We start from the raw sequence: 10,471 nt of genomic DNA on the forward strand, positions 1-10,471 counted from the left end.
TACGGCGAGCTCTTCGTCACCTCCATACACGAGAAACATCTCCTAGTCCTTTTCAGGTACTTCAGGATATTCTTGACCGCTGTCCAGTGATCCACTCCTGGATTACTCTGGAACCTACCTGCCATGGTTATGGCCAGGCTAACATCCGGTCTAGTGCACAGCATCGCATACATGATAGAACCTATGGCTGAAGCATAGGGGACGGAGCGCATATGCTCTCTATCTTCATCAGTTGCTGGGCACTGAGTCTTACTCAATCTCGTACCTTGTAGAACTGGCAAGAACCCTTTCTTGGACTGTTCCATTTTGAACCTCTTCAAAACTTTATCAAGGTATGTGCTTTGTGAAAGTCCTATCAGGCGTTTTGATCTATCCCTATAGATCTTAATGCCTAGAATGTAAGCAGCTTCTCCTAGGTCCTTCATAGAGAAACTTTTATTCAAGTAATCCTTTATGCTCTCTAAAAACTCTACGTTGTTTCCAATCAGTAATATGTCATCCACATATAATATTAGAAACGCCACAGAGCTCCCACTCACTTTCTTGTAAATACAAGATTCTCCAACCACTTGTATAAACCCAAATGCTTTGATCACCTCATCAAAGCGTTTGTTCCAACTCCGAGATGCTTGCACCAGTCCATAAATGGATCGCTGGAGCTTGCACACCTTGTTAGCATTCTTATGATCGACAAAACCTTCGGGTTGTATCATATACAACTCTTCCTTAAGGAAACCGTTAAGGAACGCCGTTTTGACATCCATGTGCCAGATTTCATAACCGAAAAATGCAGCTATTGCTAACATGATTCTCACGGACTTAAGCATCGCTACGGGTGAGAAAGTCTCATCGTAGTCAACTCCTTGAACTTGTGAAAAACCCTTTGCCACAAGTCGAGCTTTATAAACGGTCACATTACCGTCAGCGTCCGTCTTCCTCTTAAAGATCCATTTGTTCTGAATGGCCTTGCGGCCCTGAGCCAGTACCTCCAAAGTCCACACTTTGTTCTCATACATGGATCCTATCTCGGACTTCATGGCTTCCAGCCATTTGTTGGAATCTAGGCCCACCATTGCTTCTTCATAATTCACAGGTTCATTGTTGTCTAACAACATGATTGATAAGACGGGATTACTGTACCACTCTGGAGCAGCACGTGGTGTCGTCGACCTGCGTGGTTGGACAGAAACTTGAACTGGAGTTTCATGATCATCATCATTAACTTCCTCCTCAACCGGCGTTGCAATGACAGAGGTTTCCCCTTGCCCTGCGCCACCATGCAGAGGGATGAGAGGTTCTACAACCTCGTCAAGTTTTATCTTCCTCCCACTCAATTCTCTCGAGAGAAACTCCTTCTCGAGAAAAGCTCCGTTTTTAGCAACAAACACTTTGCCCTCGGATTTGAGATAGAAGGTGTACCCAACCGTCTCTTTTGGGTAACCTATGAAGACGCACCTTTCCGCTTTGGGTTCCAGCTTTTCAGGCTGAAGCTTTTTGACATAAGCATCACATCCCCAAACTTTAAGAAACGACAACTTTGGCCTTTTGCCATACCACAGTTCGTATGGTGTCGTCTCAACGGATTTTGATGGTGCCCTATTTAAAGTGAATGCAGCTGTTTCTAATGCATAGCCCCAAAATGATAACGGCAAATCAGTAAGAGACATCATAGATCGCACCATCTCTAATAGAGTACGATTACGACGTTCGGACACACCATTACGCAGTGGTGTTCCAGGCGGTGTTAACTGTGAAACAATTCCACATTGTCTTAAGTGAGCACCAAACTCGAAACTCAGATATTCACCGCCACGATCACACCGCAGGAACTTGATCTTCTTATTACGATGATTTTCCACTTCACTCTGAAATTGCTTGAACTTTTCAAATGTTTCAGACTTGTGCTTCATCAAGTAGACATAACCATATCTACTTAAATCGTCAGTGAAGGTGAGAAAATAACGATATCCGCTGCGTGCCTCCACGCTCATCGGACCACACACATCGGTATGTATGATTTCCAACAAGTCACTTGCACGCTCCATTGTTCCTGAGAACGGGGTCTTAGTTATCTTGCCCATGAGGCATGGTTCGCACGTGTCAAGTGAATCAAAGTCAAGTGACTCCAAAAGTCCATCAGCATGGAGTTTCTTCATGCGCTTTACACCAATATGACCTAAGCGTCAGTGCCACAAAAATATGGCGCTATCATTGTTAACTCTAACTTTTTTGGTCTCAATGTTATGTATATGCGTATTGTTATCAAGATTCAATATGAACAATCCTCTCATATTCGGTGCATGACCATAAAAGATGTTACTCATAGAAATAAAACAACCATTATTCTCTGACTTAAAAGAGTAACCATCTCGCAATAAACAAGATCCAGATATAATGTTCATGCTCAACGTAGGCACTAAATAACAATGATTTAAGTTCATCACTAATCCTGACGGTAACTGAAGTGACACTGTGCCGACGGCGATTGCATCAACCTTGGAACCATTTCCTACGCGCATCGTCACTTCATCTTTCTCCAGCCTTCGCCTATTCCGCAGTTCCTGTTTCGAGTTGCAAATATGAGCAACAGAACAGGTATCGAATACCCAGGCACTACTACGAGAGCCGTCTAAGTACACATGAAAAACATGTATATCAAATATACCTGATTTTTCTTTGCCCGCCTTCTTATCTGCCAGATACTTGGGGCAATTGCGCTTCCAGTGACCCATACCCTTGCAATAGTAACACTCCGTTTCCGGCTTAGGTCCAGCTTTGGGTTTCTTCGTCGGATTGGCAACAGGCTTGCCGCTCTTCTTCGAATTTCCCTTCTTGCCTTTGCCGTTTCTCTTGAAACTAGTGGTCTTATTCACCATCAACACTTGATGCTCTTTACGGAGTTCAGACTCTGCGACTTTCAGCATCGCAAACAACTCGCCGGGAGACTTGTTCATCCCTTGCATGTTGTAGTTCAACACAAAGCCTTTATAGCTTGGCGGCAGTGATTGAAGGATTCTGTCAGTGATAGCTTCTTGCGGGAGTTAAATCCCCAGCTCAGCTAGACGGTTTGAGTACCCAGACATTTTGAGCACATGTTCACTAACAGATGAGTTTTCCTCCATCTTGCAAGCATAGAATTTATCGGAGGTCTCATACCTCTCGATTCGGGCGTTCTTCTGAAAGATAAACTCCAACTCCTGGAACATCTCAAATGCTCCATGACGCTCAAAGCGACGTTGAAGTCTCGGTTCTAAGCCATACAAGACTGCACATTGAACTATTGAGTAGTCCTCCTTACGTGCTAACCAAGCGTTCTTAACATCCTGATCAGCCGTAGCGGGTGGTTCATCTCCTAACGCAGCATTAAGGACATAATCCTTCTTCCCAGCTTGTAAGATTAGCTTAAGATTACAAGCCCAGTCTACAAAGTTGCTTCCATCATCTTTCAACTTAGCTTTCTCTAGGAACGTATTAAAATTCAGGATGACTGTCGCGTGAGCCATGATCTACAACACAAATATATTCAAAGTGGACTTAGACTATGTTCAAGATAATTAGAGTTTAACTTAATCAAATTATTCGCTAAACTCCCACTCAAAAAGTACATCTCTCTAGTCATTTGAGTGGTTCATGATCCACTTACACTAGCTCAAGTCCGATCATCACGTGAGTTGAGTATAGTTTCAGTGGTAAGCATCCCTATGCTAATCATATCATCTATATGATTCATGATCGACCTTTCGGTCTCATGTGTTCCGAGGCCATGTCTGCACATGCTAGGCTCGTCAAGCTTAACCCGAGTGTTCCGCGTGCGCAACTGTTTTGCACCCGTTGTATGTGAACGTTGAGTCTATCACACCCGATCATCACGTGGTGTCTCGAAACGACGAACTGTAGCAACGGTGCACAGTCGGGGAGAACACAATTTCGTCTTGAAATTTTAGTGAGAGATCACCTCATAATGCTACCGTCGTTCTAAGCAAAATAAGGTGCATAAAAGGATTAACATTACATGCAATTCATAAGTGACATGATATGGCCATCATCACGTGCTTCTTGATCTCCATCACCAAAGCACCGGCACGATCTTCTTGTCACCGGCGCCACACCATGATCTCCATCAACGTGTTGCCATCGGGGTTGTCGTGCTACTCATGCTATTAATACTAAAGCTACATCCTAGCAAAATAGTAAACGCATCTGCAAGCACACACGTTAGTATAAAGACAACCCTATGGCTCCTGCCGGTTGCCGTACCATCGACGTGCAAGTCGATATTTCTATTACAACATGATCATCTCATATATCCAATATATCACATCACATTATTGGCCATATCACATCACAAGCATACCCTGCAAAAACAAGTTAGACGTCCTCTAATTTTGTTGTTGCATGTTTTACGTGGTGACCATGGGTATCTAGTAGGATCGCATCTTACTTACGCAACCACCACAACGGAGATATATGAGTTGCTATTTAACCTCATCCAAGGACCTCCTCGGTCAAATCTGATTCAACTAAAGTTGGAGAAACCGACACTTTCCAGTCATCTTTGAGCAACGGAGTTACTCGTAACGATGAAACCAGTCTCTCGTAAGCGTACGAGTAATGTCGGTCCAAGCCGCTTCAATCCAACAATACCGCGGAATCAAGAAAAGACTAAGGAGGGCAGCAAAACGCACATCACCGCCCACAAAACTTTTGTGTTCTACTCGAGAAGACATCTACGCATGAACCTAGCTCATGATGCCACTGTTGGAGAACGTCGCATGGGAAACAAAAATTTTCCTACGCGCACGAAGACCTATCATGGTGATGTCCATCTACGAGAGGGGATGAGTGATCTACGTACCCTTGTAGATCGTACAGCAGAAGCGTTAGTGAACGCGGTTGATGTAGTAGAACGTCCTCACGTCCCTCGATCCGCCCCGCGAACAATCCCGCGATCAGTCCCACGATCTAGTACCAAACGGACGACACCTCCGCGTTCAGCACACGTACAGCTCGACGATGATCTCGGCCTTCTTGATCCAGCAAGAGAGACGGAGAGGTAGAAGAGTTCTCCGGCAGCGTGACGGCGCTCCGGAGGTTGGTGATGACCTTGTCTCAGCAGGGCTCCGCCCGAGCTCCGCAGAAACGCGATCTAGAGGAAAAACCGTGGAGGTATGTGGTCGGGCTGCCGTGGAAAAGTCGTCTCAAATCAGCCCTAAAACCTCCGTATATATAGGTGGGAGGGAGGGGACCTTGCCTTGGGGCTCAAGGAGCCCCAAGGGGGTCGGACGAGTCCAAGGGGGGAGGACTCCCCCCCCCCCAAACCGAGTTGGACTTAGTTTGGTGGGAGGGAGTCCCCCTTCCTTCCCACCTCCTCCTTTTTTTTCCTCTTGATTTTCTTCTTCTTGGCGCATAGAGCCCTTTTGGGCTGTCCCACCAGCCCACTAAGGGCTGTTGTGCCACCCTCAAGGCCTATGGGCTTCCCCGGGGTGGGTTGCCCCCCCGGTGAACTCCCGGAACCCATTCGTCATTCCCGATACATTCCCGGTAACTCCGAAATCCTTCCGGTAATCAAATGAGGTCATCCTATATATCAATATTCATTTCCAGACTATTCTGGAAACCCTCGTGACGTCCGTGATCTCATCCGGGACTCCGAACAACATTCGGTAACCAACCATATAACTCAAATACGCATAAAACAACGTCGAACCTTAAGTGTGCAGACCCTGCGGGTTCGAGAACTATGTAGACATGACCCGAGAGACTCCTCGATCAATATCCAACAGCGGGACCTGGATGCCCATATTGGATCCTACATATTCTACGAAGATCTTATCGTTTGAACCTCAGTGCCAAGGATTCATATAATCCCGTATGTCATTCCCTTTGTCCTTCGGTATGTTACTTGCCCGAGATTCGATCGTCAGTATCCGCATACCTATTTCAATCTCGTTTACTGGCAAGTCTCTTTACTCGTTCCATAATACAAGATCCCGCAACTTACACTAAGTTACATTGCTTGCAAGGCTTATGTGTGATGTTGCATTACCGAGTGGGCCCCGAGATACCTCTCCGTCACACTGAGTGACAAATCCCACTCTCGATCCATACTAACTCAACTAACACCTTCGGAGATACCTGTAGAGCATCTTTATAGTCACCCAGTTACGTTGCGACGTTTGATACACACAAAGCATTCCTCCGGTGTCAGTGAGTTATATGATCTCATGGTCATAGTAATAAATACTTGACACGCAGAAAACAGTAGCAACAAAATGACACGATCAACATGCTACGTCTATTAGTTTGGGTCTAGTCCATCACGTGATTCTCCTAATGACGTGATCCAGTTATCAAGCAACAACACCTTGTTCATAATCAGAAGACACTGACTATCTTTGATCAACTGGCTAGCCAACTAGAGGCTTGCTAGGGACGGTGTTTTGTCTATGTATCCACACATGTAAATGAGTCTTCATTCAATACAATTATAGCATGATAATAAACGATTATCTTGATACAGGAATTATAATAATAACTATATTTATTATTACCTCTAGGGCATAATTCCAACACGGAGGTGGTCCCGGGGGACCACCGAAGGGGGGCAACGACCCCGGGAGGCTAGATGGGCTAAGTGGGGAAGGGAACCAGCCCCTAAGTGGGCTGGTGCGCCCCCCACCCAGCCCATGCGCACCAGAGAAAGGGGGAAAGGGGGAACCCTGGCATAGGTGGGCCTAAGGCCCACCAGAGGGGTGCGCCACCCCTCCTCCCTGCCCTGGCCGCCGCCCCCTCTCCCATCTGGGGCTGCCGCACCCCTTGGGGGTGGGAACCCTAAGGGTTGCGCCCCCTCCCTCTCCCCCTATATATAGATGAGGACTCGGGGCTGTTTGAGACACGGTTTCATCTCTCTTTCGGCGCAGCCCTGCTCCTCTCCCTCCTCCTCTGTGCCGGCGCTTGGCGAAGCCCTGCCGGGAGACCTCGTCTCTCCACCGACACCACGCTGTCGTGTTGCTGGACTTCTTTCCCAACCTCTCCCTCCTCCATGCTGGATCAAGGTGCGGGAGACGTCACCGGGCTGCACGTGTGTTGAACGCGGAGGTGCCGTTGTTCGGCACTAGATCGGAATCGCCGCGAGTACGACTCCATCAACCGCGTTCTAGCAACGCTTCCGCTTAGCGATCTTCAAAGGTACGAAGATGCTCTTACCCCTCTCTCGTTGCTGGTCTCTCCATAGAAAGATCTGAACATGCGTAGGAAATTTTTTGAATTTATGCTACGTTACCCAACATCATGTTGATCATATCAACTATATGACTCATGTTCGACCTTGAAGTAGATTAACTTTGTACTCTGTACTACCTCATCAGTAACAACAAGAGCAGGACGTAGGATTTTACCTCCATCAAGAGGGCCCGAACCTGGGTAAAACATCGTCTTCATCGTCTCTTGTTACCCATCGATCCTAGATCCATAGTTCGACCCCCCCTACTCGAGATCGGTCGGTTTTGACACCGACAACAAGCAGTAGATCGAGCATACTTTCATGCCAATGGGCGTTCCCGTTATCTTAGCGATCCCCATATGCAGTTGCAATTTTGATGATTATTGGGCTTGGCATTATGAACGGAACGACTACTTCTCAGTACATTCGTCTTATAGGATGCTGGTGGCGACGAGGAACCGAAGGGAGGCCTGGCTAGAGGGTATCACGGGACCTTCAAGCTCACGTAATGAGGAGATATAATGGAAGCTTCTCTGGAGAACTCAAGTTCCAGCTAAGATAAGAATGTTTTTGTGGTGCCTTGCAAAACAGTTACCCATCGAAGATGTGAGGGCACATCGCAATATGTCCACCACAAGCTCTTGTGGTTTGTGTAGCCCACAAGATTCGTGGCGACACTCGCTTCTCGAGTGTTTATCATCAACATGAGTATGGGCTTTCGAAGAGGGAGATATTGTAGACCAGATGATTACCACAATGGAATCAAATGAAAAACAATGGATTTTTGCACTCATGGCGGGCATGTCTCACCATAAATTTATTTGTATGACGGTTTGCCTTTGGGCTATCTCGAGGCGAGGCGAAAATTCATCCTCGACAACTATTTGTCGGGACGAAGCCGACAATTATATGGGCAACTCAGTTTTGGTGATAGCGGGACTTACGGACGCAGCCACATTGAAAGGAGTTGCATGCAGAGAGGGTATTGCGGTGGTAGAAGATCTCCTAAGAAACTCTCGGTTCAGGGCACCACGTATGGTTGGCAAACCTTCAAGATCCCACTTGTATCCCACTCCATGTGGATTATCTTTCCCTAATAATAAAGCAGCTACTGCTTCTGCCGTACGTCTTTAAAATTTCCCATGAAGTTCGCATAAATTACCCACCAATGCCACTTGTAAGTCAAAAAAAGATTCAGTTTTTGAATTTCAAAAATCGTCGCTTCGTTTTATATTCTCAAAAGACTGATATATTTGAAGACAACCAACATGGGGCCAGCGCGATGGCCAAAGCCTCAACCCTCCACACTAGAGACCAGGGTTCGATCCCTGGTTCTCACCCATTTTTCTCTTTCTTTTTTCTTTTCTTATGCATGGGCCGACCCATGTGTTTATATTTTTTTTTACTTTCTTATTCCTGTTTTGGTTTTTTCACAGGTCAGGGCACCCTGTTTAGTTTTTTATAATTTTTTTATTCCTTTTTGGTTTTTTCTTCTCTAAATTAATCACCCCTTTTCTCTTCCTTTTTTCCTCTCTTATGCATGGGTCGGCCATGTGTCTATATTTTCCTTTACTTTCTTATTCCTGTTTTGGTTTTTTCACAAGTCAGGGCACCCTGTTTAGTATTTTTGTTTACTTTTCTATTCCTGTTTTAGTTTTTTCTTCTCTAAATTAATTCCATATTTCAAAAGAACAAAAAGAAAATTAAAAGTTGCCGGTTTAAAAAAAGTAGGAAAATGATAAACTGTTTGTGTATTTAAAAAATATTCAGAAAGCCATAAAATGTTCATTTGTTCTAAAAGTGCTCATGTATTATAAAAGAAATCACGATTTCAGATAAATTGTCATGAAATAAAAAATGTTCATGATTTTTTTAAAATGATCCGATATTCAAAGCATATTTAGGAATTTTAAAAACATGTCTATCAACTTTTAAAAAATGTTCGCAAAAATTACAACACATCTGTAAATAATGAACAAAACTAACTGTCGCTTACATAAATGTTTTATTAACAAATCTCTAAAGGTCGTTTTATGATTTTATTTAGTCCCTCGCGTTGGGTACAAAAAGGTGTCCTTGTTTTGCAGTTTGCTCAGCCATAAAATAGTTTGTTGTGACGCCTTAACAAATCAGGTCGCAATGAGCATTGTATTTTTAGTTTTTGAAATTACATTTTAAAAGTGCCTTATCTCATCATGTCATCACTCAGATATACTTTGTGAAATAACATTTTAAAAATCCTTATGTCATATTTTTATAGGATTCATACTTCTTTATATCTATCACACCTGCATAACCTGATAGTTTTTCTTCCGTTGCAACGCACGGGCATTTTTGCTATCATCAATAAAGCTTAAGTTTGTCCAAAAAAAACTTCATCACAGTGTTGACAAAAAAAAACTTCATCCTATACAGTACTAATCGTATTCAGAGACAACATTTCGGGAATAGACTCAAGTCAGGCGCGCGTGGGACGAACCGCTCCCGCTAGAGAAAAGGCGATCACCGGGCGATCCAACTGCCCCAGCGACACCGGCTGCCACCGGTCCCTGCCTCCTCCGTTGCCCACTCCGGCGACGTGAGGAGGTGGGGACCACGGCGCTGCGCCGCCGCCTTGTAATTAGGGTTGGCCTAGTGTTTCCTTGGGACGCCGTTGGGGTGGTGGGAGCGGCGTCTGGACAAATAAATCTGCCTCAACTCTATTCCCACACTGGCGGCGACCTTCACGGCGGCGTCTTGGAGTTGATGGCAATGTGTGCTGCTCGGTCCTTCAGATCGGCAGCTTGGTCTTCTCACCGTTCTTCAGACCTGACGAGATCAGTTCTCGGTCTGTCGCTGGCGTTCGTGGTTATTCGCGACGGCGCTGGCGGCCGGGGCGAGGTGGTTCTTCTGGAGCGAGGATGTCGGTCCGAAGGTGGTGGATCTGCCGTTCCTCTCCAACTTTGACGGGAGGCGACAAATCTTGGTCCAAGTCAACACGGGGACGTCCCCCGGTCGACGTGCCACAGCGACATGTGCCTTGTTGCGTGCAGCGGGCCTGTTCATCGACTCACAAAGCCTCGTTGGCGATGGTGCTTTCTCGGACCTTGGGATGGTGGAGGCTCGGCGTCTCTTCCGGCGTTCGCCTCGGCGGCGCTGGAGTTGGGCGACGGCCGTTCGCTACGGTGGTTGCAGGAAACCCTAGGGATCGTTTTGTATTTCTCGATCTTTTTGGTTTTTATCTGCAAATTCAGGATAATCATTTTATCC

The sequence above is a fragment of the Hordeum vulgare genome, chromosome 2H (assembly GCF_904849725.1).
Source record: "Hordeum vulgare subsp. vulgare chromosome 2H, MorexV3_pseudomolecules_assembly, whole genome shotgun sequence".
Lineage (NCBI taxonomy): Eukaryota > Viridiplantae > Streptophyta > Magnoliopsida > Poales > Poaceae > Hordeum > Hordeum vulgare.